Genomic DNA, 17,441 nt, shown 5'->3' on the forward strand with positions numbered 1-17,441 from the left:
GGGCTTATGTGACAACAGCGTCTCCTAGATGTACTCGACAAGGTACACATTCTACACCTGGATATTGTTTGGGAAGTCTTGGGTCAAATGAAAGACAAGCCAAAGGAAAGAGTGTCCCAGTCAGAGCGGGGGAATGGCCCACAGAGGCAGTGGCAGGCAGAGGTGAGAGAGCTCAGACAAGGGAGGTGTGACAAGAAATGAAGAGGAACACCAGGGAAAGGAGGGTTCCTCCCCATTCACACTTGGGACTCACAGGGGGCACACTGTACAATGATCCAACAGAGGCTTTGGGCAGAAGGGTGGCTGCAGTTTAGGAATTTCATTTTCTGGAGCTGATCTTGGTTCCTGCTGCGGTGCAGGTGAGATCCAAGGGAGGGCTCTGCATCACCTGTGGCAGAAATGTGGAAAAGGACTGAATCCAGACGAAGCCTAAGCAGGCAATGGGCTAGGGGACCTTGCGGCTGAGAATGAGGAGTGGACGTCCCTGCCCGGGGATGGGCTGGACGATCAGACCCAGATTCAGAGGGGTCTGCACATGCCAGAAGGGTGGCTGGGGCTCAGTCAGCCAGGGAGGACCAGGCCCACAGCAAGAGGAGGGAGACAAAAATGCAAGTTTCATCACCCCCACCCACGGGTGGTGCAGGTCAGCATCACCAGGTGGAGCCAGGAGAGGAGAGCACACCCTGCGAGCACACAGCCCGATACTTCCAATACCGTGCATTTTTGGTTCCTTTCAAGCCATGCTTCTTGAAAGTACAGACTCCAGGACCATCCTTATCTGGTTACCTCTCGATTTTTCCGCCATGTACCCATCCACACAACATTCCCTTGCTAACGTCTCCCAAGAGCTCCGTGGGCCAACCATAGTACCCAGTGCTGTATTGGCCACAGACACGTTCCGTTTTCAAAACCACTTTTCCTTGGTCAGAGTCTGTGACAGCAGCCCACCCTGGCTTTCCCCATACTTCTCAGGCCATTACTTCTAAGTCTCCTTATCTGTCCATTTACTTTGATCCCCTCCTAAATCTTGGGCTTTGTTTTGCTCTGGTTTCCAACCTCTGCCCTGTGCTCTTCCACTCCGTACATGATCCTTGGGTGACCACGTCACTCCCCAGAGCTTTTACCCATCTGACTTGTTTTCATCAGTATCCCCGTGTATGCTGTTGGCTTTTCCTATCACTAAATCTACCTAACGTCTCAGCTGGGCCCCAGGTTCCCCACAGGCTCAGATGTATGGGGCATCTGCACTCAGTTGTCCCATAAGCCCTGCAGGCCTGCTAGTAGCCCCAGGCCAACGTTTCCTGTCTCATGGATGGGCACTGCCATCCACCCAGTTCCTTAAACCACAATCCCAGGCATGCTGCTGGCTGTGATCTTCACTGTGCCATGACTCCCCTGGAGCTGCTCTGGAAAAGGCTGACATGAGATCTTCCTGTTGCCACAGGTGGGGATGGGTTCCTCTGAGAGGCCCTGTTCCTGCAGACACGCTCTGAAGGTGTCCTGAGCTCGGGCCTTCACCCTCTTTTGGATCTCCGAGAGAACCCGGGCGCTGTAATGCACCTGAGAGGTTGAAAGCCCTGTCTTTAACAAGACGATGAGTCAGGACACAGCAGTGCAAGCCCATCGCTGGGGAATGTGCCAAAGGATATCCGGAAGAGATCCCTAAGGAACGTTTAGGGAGGTGGGTCTTCATGGGTGTGCACCAAACAAGGGATTGCTTAACTGTATTTTTCCCAGTAAGCATCCCGTTCCGATTTGGTCTTCATCTGAGCACAGGAGTTAATTTGATAACACAGGAAACAGTTTAAAATGGCAACTGAGCGCAGGCAGCAGATACGCTGACAGCAGATCCTCGTACATCAACATCAGGAGCTACAATTCTTAGCCATCTTTAATCTTTGATGTACTATTCTGATCTGTCGAATGATGTTATCTCCACAGTATTTTAGAAATGTATTCAACTAACTAGGCACAAGGGATCCTGACTAAAACGACTAAAACGACTAAAACAACTAAAACGTACTGAGTTTCACTAACAACAGCAGGGTTTCAACTGTAAAACTTTGGATTCAGGAACACGCAGCAGAGCAAGCACAAGGTCAGTTTTCAAACCAGTATTAATTTGGGCAAGTTGTCCCTTTCCTCAGCCTAAGATAGCTGTCAAGTATAGCAGGTCATGATGAAAACATGCTTTCACTGTAGAGAGGAGTCACACATTTTTGATCTTCGATTTCCTTCTGTAAGAATGGGTTCAGTTTCCACAGCTGCAAGCTCGGCTTTCATAAGAGAAATTTTTCAGATAATGCTCACGCCAGGGCCACATTCCAGACCTACTACTTCAGACCCTCTGGGGATGTCCTGCCAGCATCAGCTCTTCTAAAGCCTCTCCAGGGGAGAATTGATGCATAGTTTAGGTTGAGAAGCACAATCCCATGATGCTTCACCTTTCCTGGTTTTAAATAGAATCCTGAACTGAAGAGCCATGTTTGCTACTAAAGCAAAATTTTTTTTAAATTATGTGTCTTCCCTTCTGAGCGGTATTTTGACATATTTATTCACAGCCATATTTAGAACAATTTCAATGACTCAGTGGTGTGTTATGCCCCCAAGTCCCCTTCCTTACCAGACACTCAGGCAGATAGATGGATGGGAGGGAACGGACCTCACTCCTGGCAGCAGGAGGAGGATGGATGGAGTTCCGTTGTCTTGGTTACTGCTCTGCTGCATCCCTCTTGGATTGCTGAGATCAGGAAGGGGCAGTCACACCAGGTTAACAGGTATTCCTGTGACCAGAGGCTGCAGCTAAGGGCTGAGATCCGTTACTGAATCTGGGAAATGGAAGCTGGGTCCACGTGATTTGAGAAGGATGGGAAAACAACAAAGTAGAATTTCAGATGCAGGGTGCGTTCTAGGAGCCTGTCCAGAGCCACTGACTTTTGGTCACACAATGGGCGCCTGTGCGTAAACACAGAGACACACTAGACGTGTGTGCTCACTGGGGATTCCGTCCTGATGTGCACAGCGACTGTCTCTGGAGGGAGCATCTAGCACATGTGGAGGAGGCCGGACCCAGAACGTGGAAGGAGCAGGGCCCTCCTCGTTGTTACAGAAGCAATGGCATATCTTTCCCTCCATGTCTCACTTGGACATCTGCATTACCTTCCTAAACTGCTGTACTGAGGTATAGTTACACACCACAAATCACACCCATCACTTCCAGGGCAGTGACTTTTAGTAACTTCACACAGTGGTGCAGCCACCACCACAGTGCACTTGTGGACCACTGCCCGCACCACTAAAAGGTTCCGTGTACCCATCAGCAGTCGATCCCCAACAGGACCTGCAGGCCCAGGCATCCTCTCATCTAATTTCTGTCTCTGTAGATTTGCCCTTTGTGGGCATTTCACAACAATGGACTCCTGCAGGAAGTGGCCTTTTGTGTCTGGGTTCTTTCACTTAGCACAGTGCTTTGGAGGCTCACCCATGAGGCAGCAGAAAGCAGAAGTTCATCACTTTTCATCCATCTGTGCTCTTCCACTGAATGGCTAAGAATACTCTGTTTACCACTCTCCAGCTGACAGGCTTTTAGGCTGCTCCACTATTTGGAGATTACAGACAGTGCTGCTGTGAAAGACATCGAAGGACAAGTATTTGTGTGGACATGGGATTCATTTCTCATTTCTCCATGATTTCATTTCTTCTTTTGCACGGTGCACAGGCTAGACCCTTCAGTCAGTGTGGAATAGAGGTGGTTGAAGCAGACCTCCTGTCCTGGTCTGGATCTCAAGAGGCAAGCATTCACTCAGACTCTACTAGATGTGATGTGACGACAGCAGGATGTTTCGCACGGATGTTCTTCACACGGCAACGACGACCCCTTCTATCCCGAGATGGTTGACCGTGTTTATTGATTTAGTTATTTACTTATTTGTCCTGAACGGGTCTTGAACTGTGTCAAATGCTTTTTCTTTGTCTGTCAAGATGGCAGGTGGTTTCCGTCCTTCATTACATCAATACGCTGTTTCCCGTAACTGAAGTTGAGTGTCGGTCCAATACTGCCGTCCTGGGAAAGATCTCGCACAGCCCTTTGCAAAATGTTTCTCGATTTGGTTTGCAGGTACTGTGTTGAGGGTGTATGCATCGCTATCCATGATAGATATGGGTCTGTAGCTTTCTGGTGATGGCAATCTGGCTTTGGTACTGGGGTAATACTGTGCTTATAGGATGAATTAGGAAATGTTCCCTCCTCCCTCCTGTCTATTCAGGAACAATCTGTGAAGGATGGGTGCTATTTCTTCTTTAAACCTTTGATAAATTTCACTGGTGAAACCAGGAGGCCCAGGATTTCCCTGTGGGAAGGTCTTTAAATGAATGGTTCAATATCGTTGCTTGCTATAGGTACATTCAGATTTGTTATTTGGCCACTGCCTTTAAGCCAACTCGCATCCAGTATTCTCTGGCCTGTTGGTTCCTATGGCTTGGTCTCTGGCCTAGAATTTGACGTGCTGGACATCTCTGCACATCACAGGATTCTGGCTCCTAGTCTGTAACTGGGGAGAGTATGCTGGCCAAAAGTGCCCCCCAGATCACCAACACCCAAAGGGCAGGTTGGGGATATAAACTTTGAGGTGGGGAGGGGGTGGCACAGCTGATATCTTCATTTACAACCACCTATCCATCCTCCGGGCGCCCTCATGCAGGCTGTGGGTAATTCTGGAGTTGGGACTGGCACAGCAAAGACCCAGAGTACCCTGTCCCCTCCCTGGCCATGGCCATTTATCTACTCTGATCCTTGTCAGTCTTCTTGTCTCCTAGCAACACAACATCACAGGGGATCAGTGATGTACTCGCTAGCACATCTAAGGGTGTCAGATCTCCTCTCTGCTCAGTGACTCAACTCTCAAGGGCAGGGACTGGCCAGGCAATTCCTCCTCACCTCCCCATCTCAACAGCCAGCCTGGCACGGCATGGAGGGGATGTAACATATACAGTGAAAACCTTCATGATTGGCTAAATGAGAGACTGTGGATGGCAGGATCATCCTGGGTTGGCTGCTGAAGTGAGCCCATCACATCCCACCCTGGGGAACTTGTGCCAGGTGGGGATGACCATCCCTGTCCCAGTGCACTGTGGCTAGCATCAGTGACGTACCTTATCCAGACTTGGTGTGCCACCAGCTGTGGACAGACACTGAAGTCACCGGGTCTTCTTACTTCACCCCAGCCTTTATGGAGGGTACAGTTGGGCATGCTCTGTCAGCAATAAACCTGCGCTCATATGGCCTATTAGTCTATGACAAAGGAGCCAAGAATATCCATCACGGAAAATGCTGTCTCTTCAATAAATGGTTATGGAAACCTGGACCCCTTTCTTCACAACATTCAAAAATAAACCACAACCATAGAAGATTAAAGACGAAATTGTTAGACCTTAAACCATAAAGCTACTAGAAGAAGACGTAGGCAGTACGCTCTTTGACATAGGTCTTAGCAATAGTTTTTTGACATGTCTCCTCAGGCAAGAGCAGCAAAAGCAAAAATAAACACATGGGAGTTCATCAAACTAAAAAGCTTTTACACAGCAAGGGAAACCGTCAAGAAAAGAAAAAGGCAACCTGCTGAGTGGGAGAAGATATGAGCAAGTGATATACATCGGAAAACAGGTAGATATCCAAAATAGCTAAAGGACTCATAGAATGTATTGGGAAAAACACCCAAAACCTGATTTTAAAATGGGGCAAAGCACTGAATAGACATTTCTGCAAAGGAGAGATACACATGGCTAATAGACATATGAAAAGATGCTCAACATCTCCTCCTCAGGGATTAGAAAATCACGACCACAGTGAAGTACTTCCTCATACTTGTCAAGTAGCTGTTATTAAAAAGACAAGTAAGAAATGTTGGGGAGGATGTAGAGAAAAGGAAACCCTCGTGAGGTGTTGGTGGAAATGTATATCGGTGCAGCCACTATGGAGACAATGAAGGTTTCCTCAAAAACTGAAAACAGAAACTACCATATGATCCAGCAGTTCCACTTCTCGGTATTTTTCTTAAGAATAAAAGAAACACTAGTCACAAAACATATATGTGCACCTCTGTTCACTGAAGCGTTATTTACAGCCAAGGAGAGTCAAGATATGAAAGGAACCTAAGTGCCCATCGATAGATGAGTCAAAAAGGAAGAAATGGTACACACACACACACACACACACATTCACAGTGGAATATTACTCAGCAATAAAAAAAGAATGAAATCTTGTCATTGTCAACAACATGGATGGACCTAGAGGGTGTTATGCCAAGTAAAACTAGGCACACAGAGAAAGACAAATACCACACAGTTTTATTTACATGTGGAACCTCAGAAATAAAATAAGAGAACACGGGAAACAAGACAGAAATAGATTCAGAGACACAGAGAACAAACTGGTGGTTACCAGAGGAGGAGGGAGTAGGGGGATGTGTAAAACAGGGAAGGGATTAGGAGATACAAACTTCCAGTTATAAAATAAGGCATGGGAATGGAATGTACATACAGGAAATATACTCAATAATCTTGTAAGAAATGTCTGTGGTGACACAAGGTAACCAAACTTATCGTAGCAATTCATTTCATAATGTTTAAAAATATGGAATCACTCTGTTGTGCACTTGAAACAAATATAATATCATATGTGAAATTTGGGCCTCCCCAGTGGCTCAGTGGTAAAGCATCCTCCTGCAATGCTGGAGCTGCAGGAGGCGTGGGCTGGACTCCTGGGTCGGGAAGATTCCCTGGAGGAGGGCATGGCAACCCACTCCAGTAGTCTTCCCTGGAAAACCCCAGGGACAGAGGAGCCTGGCAGGCTACATTCAGGTGGTCGCAAAGAGTTGGACATGGCTGATGTGACAGCATGCACACACGCATGGCAACTTTACTGAAGAAATGAAGACTGGGGGCTCTGAATGGAGGATGCCAAGGTGTGTGGGTCACTTTTCCTCTGGCGGCCTATGTGACTCTGAGCAATTCCCCTAACTTCCCTGTCCTCTGCTTTCTCACCTCATCAACTAGGATTGAAATCTTCCAAAATGATGGGTCTTTGAAGGAGGAGTAACTAAGGTGACAGAAAGAAATATATTGAATGTGGTCTGATACCTGGTAAAGGATGAACAACCTTGAAATGCCATGTTAGCCCTGCTAAACGTGCTCACACGGACTAGATTCATGCCTCTGAGTTTCAAGAAGAAAAGCTCCCTTGGAGCTAGAGGACAAGTCCTGCAAGATGGGTTGAGCTCTGAAGCTCTCTGATGAGATCACCAGTTCAGACTCCAATAAATATACCTGTTCTCAAGTGCCTCTGTCTGCAGAAGACTCGTGAGTTTCTGCAGAAATATAGCTCTGGGGGCTATCTGAGAGCACAGGCTGACAGACAGCAGAATTTATTTTCACTTCTGAAGAATCTCACAGGCACTTGCTGGCTACAAAACATTGGGCTCTGAGTGTGGGGAGGAAAAGTACATGTCATCACTCATGTCTCCGGTAATGAAAAGGGAAGCTATTTGTTATTAGGGGAAAGATGTTTGTGAAGCACAGATCTGGGAAAGGTCTTCTATTCAGAATACGTAAGGAATTTTAAAATTGCAGAGGACAAAATGTAGTGAAGGAGGACAGATCCTTGTGCCAGGGGTTGGGGTGTGGGAGGGGAAACCAGAAGGGGCAGCACCTGGGCGTTTTTAGGGTGATGGACATGGCCTGTGTCCTGGTCGTGGTGGTGATCACTGGAATCTCTCCGTGTGTCACAGCTCAGAGAGCTGCACACCCAAAGACAAGCAGGCCAGGAATTCCCTGGTGGTCTGGTGGTTAAGAATGTGCCTGCCATATAAAATCAATACACAGAAACCCCTTGCATTCCTATAAACTAATAAGGAAAAATCAGAAATAGTAATTAAGGAAACAACCCCATTCACCATTGCAATGAAAAGAATAAAATACTTAGGAATAAATTTATGTAAATAAACAAAAGACCTGTATACAGAGACCAAAAAAAAAAAAAAACTGATGAAAGAAATCAAAGATGACACAAATAGATGGAGAAATGTACCACGGTCTTGGATTGGAAGAATCAGTACAGTGAAAAGGACTCTACTACCCAAAGCAATCTATAGATTCATCACAATCCTGATCAAACTAGCAAAGGTATTTTTTCACAGAACTAGAACAAATAATTTCACACTTTGTATGGAAACACTAAAGACTTCAAATACCTAAAGCAATCTTGAGAAAGAAGAATGGAACTGGAGGAATCAACTTTCCTGACTTCAGACTATACTACAAAGCTACAGTCATCAAGACAGTATGGTACTGGCACAAAGCCAGAAGTATAGATCAATGGAAGAAAATAGAGAACCCAGAGATAAATCCACACACCTATGCACACGTTATCTTTGACAAAGGAGGCACAAATACACAATGGCATAAACAAAGTCTCTTCAACACGTGATGCTGGGGAAAATGCTCAACTACGGGTAAAAGACAGAAACTGGAAGACTTTCTAACACCATACACAAAAATAAACTCAAAATGCATTAAAGACCTAAATGTAAGACCAAAAACTGTAAAACTCTTAAGAGGAAACCATAGGCAGAACACTCTCTGACATAAATCACAGCAAGATCCTCTATGACCCACCTCCCAGAGTAATGGAAATAAAAACACAAATAAACAAAAGGGACCAAATTTAACTTCAATGCTTTTGCACAATGAAGGAAACTCTAAGCAAGGTGAAAAGACAGCCCTCAGAACGGGAGGAAATAATAGCAAATGAAACAACTGTCAAAGAATGAATCTCCAAAATATACAAGCAGCTCATGCGGCTCAATACCAGAAAAACGAACAACCCCATAAAAAGTGGACAAGAGACCTGAACAGACATTTCTCCAAAGACATACAGATGGCTACCAAACACATGAAGAGATGCTCAACATCACTGATTATTAGAAAACTGCAAATCAAAACCACAATGAGGTATCATCTCACACATATCAGAATGGCCATCATCAAAAAGTCTACAAACAATAAATGCTGGAGATGGTGTGGAGAAAAGGGAACCTTCTTCCACCATTGGTGGGAATGTAAAGCGGTACAGCCACTGTGGAGAGGAGAACAGAGTGGAGATTCCTTAAAAAACTGGGAATGGAACTGCCACACGACCCAGCAATCCCACTGCTGGGCATACCACCCTGAGGAAACCAGAAGTGAAACAGACACATGTACCCCAATGTTCACAGCAGCACTATTTACAATAGCTAGGACAGGGAAGGAACCTAGATGTCCAACGGCAGATGAATGGATAAGGAAGTTGTGGTACATACACACAATGGAACATTACTCAGCTATAAAAAGGAACACATTTGAATCAGTGCTAATGAGGTGGATGAACCTGGCGCCTGTTATACGGACAGAAGTAAGTCAGAAGGAGAAAGACAAATACTTATATTAATGCCTATATATGGAATTTAGAAAGCAGGTAGCAATGATTCTACATGCAGGGAACCAAAGGAGACAGAGATGTACAGAACACACTTTTCAACTCGGCAAAAGAAGGCGAGGGTGGGATGATTTGAGAGAATAGCAGTGAAACATATACATTACCATATGTAAAACAGATGACCAGTGCAAGTTCGATGCATGAAGCAGAGCACCCAAAGCCGGTGCTCCAGGATAACCCAGAGGGATAGGGTGGGGAGGGCGGTGGGATGGGGGTTCAGGAGGGGAAGACACACGTATACCTGTGGCCGATTCGTGTTGATATATGGCAAAACCCATCACACTATCGTATAGTAATTATTCTCCAATTGAAATGAATTGATGATTAAAAAAATAAAACAGAAGCCCCCTGCCAATGCAACAGGGCAGGCGTTCGGTCCCTAGTCCAGGAAGACTCCACGTGCCGCAGGGCAACTAAGGCTGTGTGTCACAACCACTGAACCCACCTGCTCCGACTACGGAAGCCGCAGTGCCTAGAGGCCATGCTCTGCAACAAGAGAAGTCTCTGAGATGAGAAGCGCATGCACCGCCACTAGAGAGTAGTGCTCCTCCTCCACAACTAGAGAAAGCCCTCGTGCAGCAACAAAGACGCAGTGCAGTCAACAATGAATAAATAAATAAGAAGAAAGAAAACCGGGCCAAGCTTACTGTATGTTCATTTGAAAAATCCAATGGTAGATACAGAAGCAGGTGCATCTCTCTATATCCTTTGAATGATCATATCTTGAGTGAAGCTAACAAAAATTACATCACAGGCTATGTTAAAACTTTAGATCAGCTTCCCAGGCACTGCTCTTTTCTAGAGAGCTACTTTTCTCAGAGAACTGTTACCTAGGAACTTTAGTCACCGGAACTGAGGCCTCCACCACATTCCAGGGCAGAAAGCAAAAGACGTTAGGAAGACACGGTTCAAATCCTATGAGTTTATGAGTTGCTTGTGACCACAGCCTAGGATGACCACACATCCCAGAAAGAGTCTCTTCACATTTCAGTAACTGAAACCTGTATTTCAACCACTTAGTTCAGTTCCTTCAGGCCACTGCTGTGCCCTTAAACAAACACTTGGTGTGAAACACTTGGAAAATGACCTTAATCCAATTCATTCCCAACCTCTTTTCACATGTCACAAGGAGTCTCTCACGATGCTATTTCCTCACCTAGAAAGCCAATTCTCAGATTAACAAAAGAATTCACACACACCTTGTGAAGAAATACTGAGATTTTAGAAAGTGACTCCCAACTAGCCCATGGTTCATCACTCTTTTCTCTCTTCTCATCCACTCTGAGAAATGAATATTTGGCCATGCTGTCTGATTTGCCCACCAAGTTGCTCATACCACACACAGGATGTTGTTACAAGTGAGCCTACATACAAGGCATTGACACCAGCCAGCCCTACTGAAGTCGGCTACCTGGGAGGCAGGGAGGTGGCTGGGGCAATAAATTCATCATCTCATTTCCTTCATCACCCTACCCCATTTCATTCCCTGCAATCACTTGGCCCAAACGAATACAGATCTCGCACCAAATCGCTGCATAAAGCACCACCGGCTCAAGTTTCCTTCGTCATCTCACGTGGCTTCTGAGGCCAGGAAACAGATTTTACTTGAGATGAGTAAAGCTAGAGAGACAGCCCATTGGCCAGAGATTCTGTTTGGGAGGTGATGTCTCTCGGTGTACTCTTTATGACCCCATGGACCAAGGCCCGCCAGGCTCCTCTGTCCAGGGGATTCTCCAGGTGAGGATACTGGAGTGGGTTGCCATGCCCTCCTCCAGGGAAACTTCCTGACCCAGGAATTGAACCCAGGTGTCCTAATTCCCCTGAATTGTAGACAGATTATCTACCACTGAGCCCCCAGGGAAGCCCATGACGAACCTAGACAGCATATTAAAAAGCAGAGACATCACTTTGGTGACACAGGTCTGCAGAGTCAAAACTATGGTTTTTCCAGTAATCGTGTAGAAATGTGTGAGTTGTATCATTAAGAAGGCTGAGTGATGCTTTCGAATTGTGGTGCTAGAGAGATGACCCTTTAGAATCCCTCGGACCGTAAGGAGAACAACCCGGCCAATCCTAAAGGAAATGAACTCTGAATACTCACTGGAAGGACTGATGCTGAAGCTGCAAAACTTTGGCCACCTGATGCGAATAGCTGACTCATTGGAAAACACCCTAATGCTGGAAAAGATCGAAGGCAGGAGGAGAAAGGAGGAGACAGAGGGTGAGATGGTTAGATAGCATCGCCAACACAATGGACATTACTTTGTTCAAACTCAGGGAGATAGTGTAGGACAGAGGAGCCTGGCATGCTGCAGTCCATGGGCTCATTAATAGTCGGACACGACTGAGTGACTGAACCACCGCCACCACCACCCTGCCTTTGAGCTTCCCTAAGGTGCCACAGCCCCACTCTGAGCAGGGCTAAGAAGCTTTCTGTGTCTGTCAGTGGTAAAAGCTGAGACTCAATGTCTTCACACTCTCAGCGCCCCCTGCTTAGGGTTGATGGCGAGTCCTTAGAATGCTCATCACTCCCTCCCCGAGCTCAGACCAGGCAGCCTTCTCACAACAGTAATGGAGCAACCTACCCTGGTACAGAATTGGGAGTTGGAGCTGTTTACCCCTCAATGTGTTTTCTCCCTTTACATTCACTTCCACATTTCTTCCTTGAGTCACTGAATCCAACTCCACTCATCCCCAATGGGTTCCTGTTACAAGCTACACCTGCATCTCTAGCCCATCTCTAGCACCACATGCACAGGGTGGGATGCATATACCCCCGCGCTATGTATCTTCTTTCTCCTTTCTCTTCAGAATCTGTCGATTCCCAGAAATCATAAAAAAGGCTCCAGATCGCCCACAAAGGGGGTGGTGCTGCAGGGGAGGCTGTGACTCTCATCCACAGCCTGGGTCAAAGCAGAACTGTGTTATAAGCACTGCAAGCTGCCCCCACTGCATCATGGGAGCCAAAAGAGCAAAGGTCTGAAAGTCCTAACACAGACATTTCCGTGCATAGAACACCAGTGTCTTCCTTGGGACCTGTGAGCTATTGTTTGGTTTGGTCCTGTAGAGTCAGTGACCTTTTTCACAATGCTTGCAGGCTTAGCCAGCCTTCCATCAGGAACTCTCTACTCCCCACAGCCCCCCACCTACTGTACCAAAGATATTACTTCTGACTTCAGTGCGCCGATTGGGTTTTCACGTGGCAGGGATACCAACACAACTTTTTTATGCTGAAACCTCAAGATACCTGAGGAGAACAAGTCTTCAGAAAGTCCATTTTTCAATTATAATAGAAAAACTGCCTATGTAACCATGAAGATACAACACATTAAAATACTAATAAAATGTTATTTGGAAATTATCTAGAATGTCACACTTAAAAGGAAAAAACTTAGTATGTGGTCTACTGCCTTCCAGGTTTTGTTCTCTGCATTTAAGAAAATTACGAGATGGGGGAGGTAATGTCTTCATGATATTGTATCTGTGGTTCTATCTGTTTATCACTATAGTTATGCTACTTTCCATAATAATGAGGGTGCTCCACTAATGTTGGTCAGAGGAAACACTGTTTAGACCTCAGTATGGACCAGGAACTGTTCTCTGTGATGTGTGCATGTTGACATGACACCTCATGGTCTTTCATTCACCTAGGAGACACTGTGTTCAATCTATATACCGATCCATAGTAATGTTTCATACGGATGGAGAGGTTGATCTGCCTTTTGAATCAGAGTACACCAGAAACTGCACTGTCTTCCAGATTGGGGGTCAGATAACACACCTGGCTGTTTCTCTCTGGCCTGGGCACCAATCTGACTCAGCTCTTGCCAGCTAGGTGACTTTGTGCAGATTCATTCACCCATTAATGTCTATGTGTCTCTGCTCGTCAGCTGCCAAAAGGGATGGTAGCAGTAAAAATGCTTACCTCACAGTGTTGCTGCTGCTGCTGCTGCTAAGTGGCTTCAGTCGTGTCCGACTCTGTGCGAGCCCAGAGACGGCAGCCCACCAGGCGCCCCCGTCCCTGGGATTCTCCAGGCAAGAGTACTGGAGTGGGTTGCCATTGCCTTGTCTGCACAGTGTTGCTATGAGTACTCAAAGACTTCATTATGCGTATACGTACAGAGAGCTAAGCACGGTCCAGAGGGGAGCTCTTCTTCTTGTGTCTCTTCACTTCTGTTTCCGCTTGTACTAGTAGCCCCCTGTCCCTGCCCCCACGCTTTCACCTCCCCCACCCCTACTCTGCTCTCTCTCCCCTGTGCCCCTGTCCTCAGATTCTCCCTCCCAAAACACAGCTGAATATTTCCTCATGATTTACGCCAGAAAATACCCATACCATCACCCTTGGATTAAACAATCACGAATATTAGCAGAAAAGATAAGAAACACAATAAACGGGCAATGCTAAAACTACACAAGAAATAAGGCATTGCTGATGAAAGTCTGACTCCTAATATTTTCATATCTTCATCAGAGTCAGATTTTCAGAATTTGATATATGAGAATTAGACTTGATAAAACAATGGCAGAAAAGGCAATGCAACGTAGTTCCTTAAATAAGACCTAACAAAATGGGGGCACACGGTGTGTTCACGGGTTGAGAAATTCAATATAATTAGGATGTCCGTAGTCCGCATACAGATCCATCAGTTTCATACAATTCCAGTCAGAAATTCCAGCAGGACTTTGTTGTACATATAGACTAATTGATGATAAAATTTCTGTAGTAAGGCAAATGAACTAGAAGAGCCAAATGATTCTGAAAAACAATGTTGGAGGATTAACACTAACCTGAAATTTACTTTGCACCTTCAACCAAAAGTTGTAAGCAACTAGGTGTCTATGAAGAGTGAATGGATATAGAAAACGTGGTGACACCAGTCAGAACGGCCACCATCAAAAAGTCTACAAACGACAAATGCTGGATAGGGTGTGGAGGAAGGGGAACGCTCTCACTCAGTTGATGGGAATGCAAACTGCTATAGCCACTGCGGAGAACAGTGTGGGATTCCTTTAAAAACTGGGACTAGAACTGCCATGTGACCCAGCAATCCCACTGCTGGGCAGACACCCCAAGGAAACCAGAAGTGAAACAGACACATGTACCCCAACGTTCACTGCAGCACTGTTTACAATAGCTAGGACATGGAAGCAACCTGGATGTCCAGTGGCAGACGAACGGATAAGGAAGTTGTGGTACATATACAATGGAATATTACTCAAGTATAAAAAGGAACACACTTGAGTCAGTTCTACAGAGGTGGATGAACCTGGAGCCTGTTATACAGAGTGAAGTAAGTCAGAAAAAGAGAAATACTGTATATTAACGCATATATATGGAATTTAGAAAGACGGTACCAATGATCCTACATGCAGGGCAGCAAAGGAGACATAGATGTAAAGAACAGACTTGGACTCAGTGGGAGGAGTGGGTGGGATGATTTGAGAGAATAGCATTGGAACATGTACATCACCATATGTAAAATAGATGACCAGTGTTAAGTTCCATGCATGACACAGGGCACCCAAAGCCGGGACTCTGGGACAACCCTGAAGGATAGGGTAGGGAGGGAGGTGGGAGGGGGTTCAGGATGGGGGGACACGTGAATCCCTATGGCTGATTCATGTTGATGCATGACAAAAACATCACAATATTGTAAAGTAATTACCCTCCAAATAAAAGAAACTAATTTTAAAAGAGGAAATGTGGCGATATATACAATGGAATATTATTCAGTCAGAAAGAAGAAAATTCTGCCTTTTGCAACAACATGAATGGACTTCAAAGGCTTTATGCTAAGTGAAAAAGGTGAAAGAGAGAAAGACATATATTGTATGTTCTCACGTATATGCAGAATCTAAAAAAGTCAAACTTACAGAAATAAGAGTTTAGAATGGTGGTTTCCGGGCCCTGGGGAAAATGTTGAATACAGGGTACAAACTTACAGGTATGAGATGAATAAGTTTCGCGGATCCAATGTATAGCATGGTGAGTATAATTAACAAAACTGTTTAATACAGTGAAAGCTAAGAGGGTAGATCTGAGATGTTATTTCCTCAACGTTTTTTAAAAAGGATTATGTGAGGGGATAGAGTGCCAACTCTGCCATGGTAATCGTTTTGCCAGATATGTGTGTACCAAACCATCACATTGGCATCTTAAACTTACAGGTTATATGTCAATAATACCTCAAAAAAGGTGGAAAAAATAAGAGAGTCCTGCATGTTTCTGGCGGGAGAGCGCTCAAGCTATATTCTGTGGCCCTCTGACATCTCCCCATCACTCTTGAACTTTCCCTTATTACTGACATGACAAGGTGAACCAGGCTCATTTATCCTTTCCTTCCTCAGCCTGGGAACCCATCATTTAGTGGAGAAAGGTGTTCAGAAGCTAGGATCTGGGGACTGGTGTAATTATTGCCATTGGAATGTTGCTGTTTCCAGTAACTTGGGAATACATGTGTGTACACAATCACACACACAAACACGTAGACACACATCTATAGTTATAGATCAGTCTAGCCACATATGCACACCTATCGAATACAAGAAGTTTGCACGGAGACCTTTAGTTCCAGTAGAATTCCTCAGAATTTGTTCTAGTTTACTTCCTTTCCATATTGGAAATTCCCTTTTCCAAAATTGACAGACGTGGCTCTCAGCATTCTTATGTATTTGCCGAGTTGATGAATGCCAGTGCATGTAAGTGATCCTTCCTCCACAAAAAGGTCCTCCTCACAATCTATGCAGAACCATCCCTGGCCCTTGACTTCCACACCTCACTCAAGCTTGAATGCAGGAAGCAGTTAGCCTCCTTCCCACCCAACCCCCAGGGATATCCTTCTTTCCACCTTGGGCTCTGACTCTCCAGGCAGGGATGCCCCTTTACACATACACATGCCTTGCCTGGCAACACCTAATGGCTTTAGGACTGACTTGCTCAGGCACAAAAAAGGGAAGGGAAAGAAAGTGTAGGGACAGGAAAAGGTGAATATGTCCTAATACAGTCAGCCAATCAATGTGAACTGGGCCAAACCCAAGCAATGTGATGAAGCCAGCCGTGTTTTTTTTTTCCCCCTCATTGTCCTCCAACTTCCCTTCCTGTCTCTGTCCTTTGCCCCAGTTCCTTTTTCTTCTTAAGTCCTGCCCCCCATCGAGAGTACCAATGTTATGACCCATGATTCCCACATTATAACTGATCTCTGCTGCTTGGCTGACATTCAGCATGATATCCCTGCAGCTAGGACACTCAAATTCTCTCTCTCTCTCATGATGGACCAGAAGGCTTCACTCCTAATTTCAGGGATAGGTAGGAGAGACGGTACAGGCCACATGTTAGGAGCCTTCAGTCCTTCATCTGCGAAATGTGGGTGATCACAAATTGTGGGCGAAACAGAGACAGCAGCAACCAGACCCCTTTCAATGAGTGCTACATGCCAAACCTAGTGCATCACAGGACTGCTTGACATTCAGGAGCACACCAAGTAGATTTCCATGCCAGGACAGTTGCATTTCTTGTTCCTTCTGCCTGGAATGCTCTTCCCTTAGATAACCCCATGGCCTGCTCCCTCACTTCCTCCAGATCTCTGCTTACTTGCCATCTTTCAGAGAGACTTTCCCTCATTACCTTGAATAAAATAATAACCTCATACCTACATATACCCTTTCCCCTGATCTAGCATTATCTTTCTTCACAGCACCTGCCACCCTTGATTTATTTACTGACCACCAAGTCTCCGAAAAGAGACTTGGTCAGTTCTGTCCTGTCCCAAACTCGTCCAATAGTGCTCAGATATATGGCAGGTGCTCAGAAAACATTTGCTGAAGGATAGTCTGAAGCCAGGCCCTTTGCACACAATGCTAACACGCACAGGTACCCTGCAAGACGAGCACTGGCCCCCCTGTATTAATTATG

The 17,441-nt window shown here is 45.6% G+C and overlaps 1 long non-coding RNA gene across 2 annotated transcripts; it reads right to left on the reverse strand.

Annotated features, from left to right (window-relative positions):
* Positions 1–2,536: 2,536 nt before the first annotated feature.
* On the reverse strand, positions 2,537–16,492 carry LOC133244045 (uncharacterized). 2 transcript variants are annotated; one of them, XR_009735266.1, is made up of 3 exons: positions 16,063–16,492; positions 5,152–11,707; positions 2,537–4,550 (listed from the first exon to the last, which is right to left on the reverse strand). It is a non-coding gene; the product is annotated as an uncharacterized LOC133244045 (long non-coding RNA). The 2 variants fall into 2 exon arrangements; XR_009735265.1 differs by lacking the exon at positions 16,063–16,492 and having other exon boundaries at positions 5,152–5,224; positions 11,631–12,257.
* Between the last annotated feature and the right edge of the window lie 949 nt (positions 16,493–17,441).

This window comes from Bos javanicus, unplaced genomic scaffold, assembly GCF_032452875.1.
Source record: "Bos javanicus breed banteng unplaced genomic scaffold, ARS-OSU_banteng_1.0 tig00002795_1, whole genome shotgun sequence".
NCBI classification, from domain to species: Eukaryota; Metazoa; Chordata; class Mammalia; order Artiodactyla; family Bovidae; genus Bos; species Bos javanicus.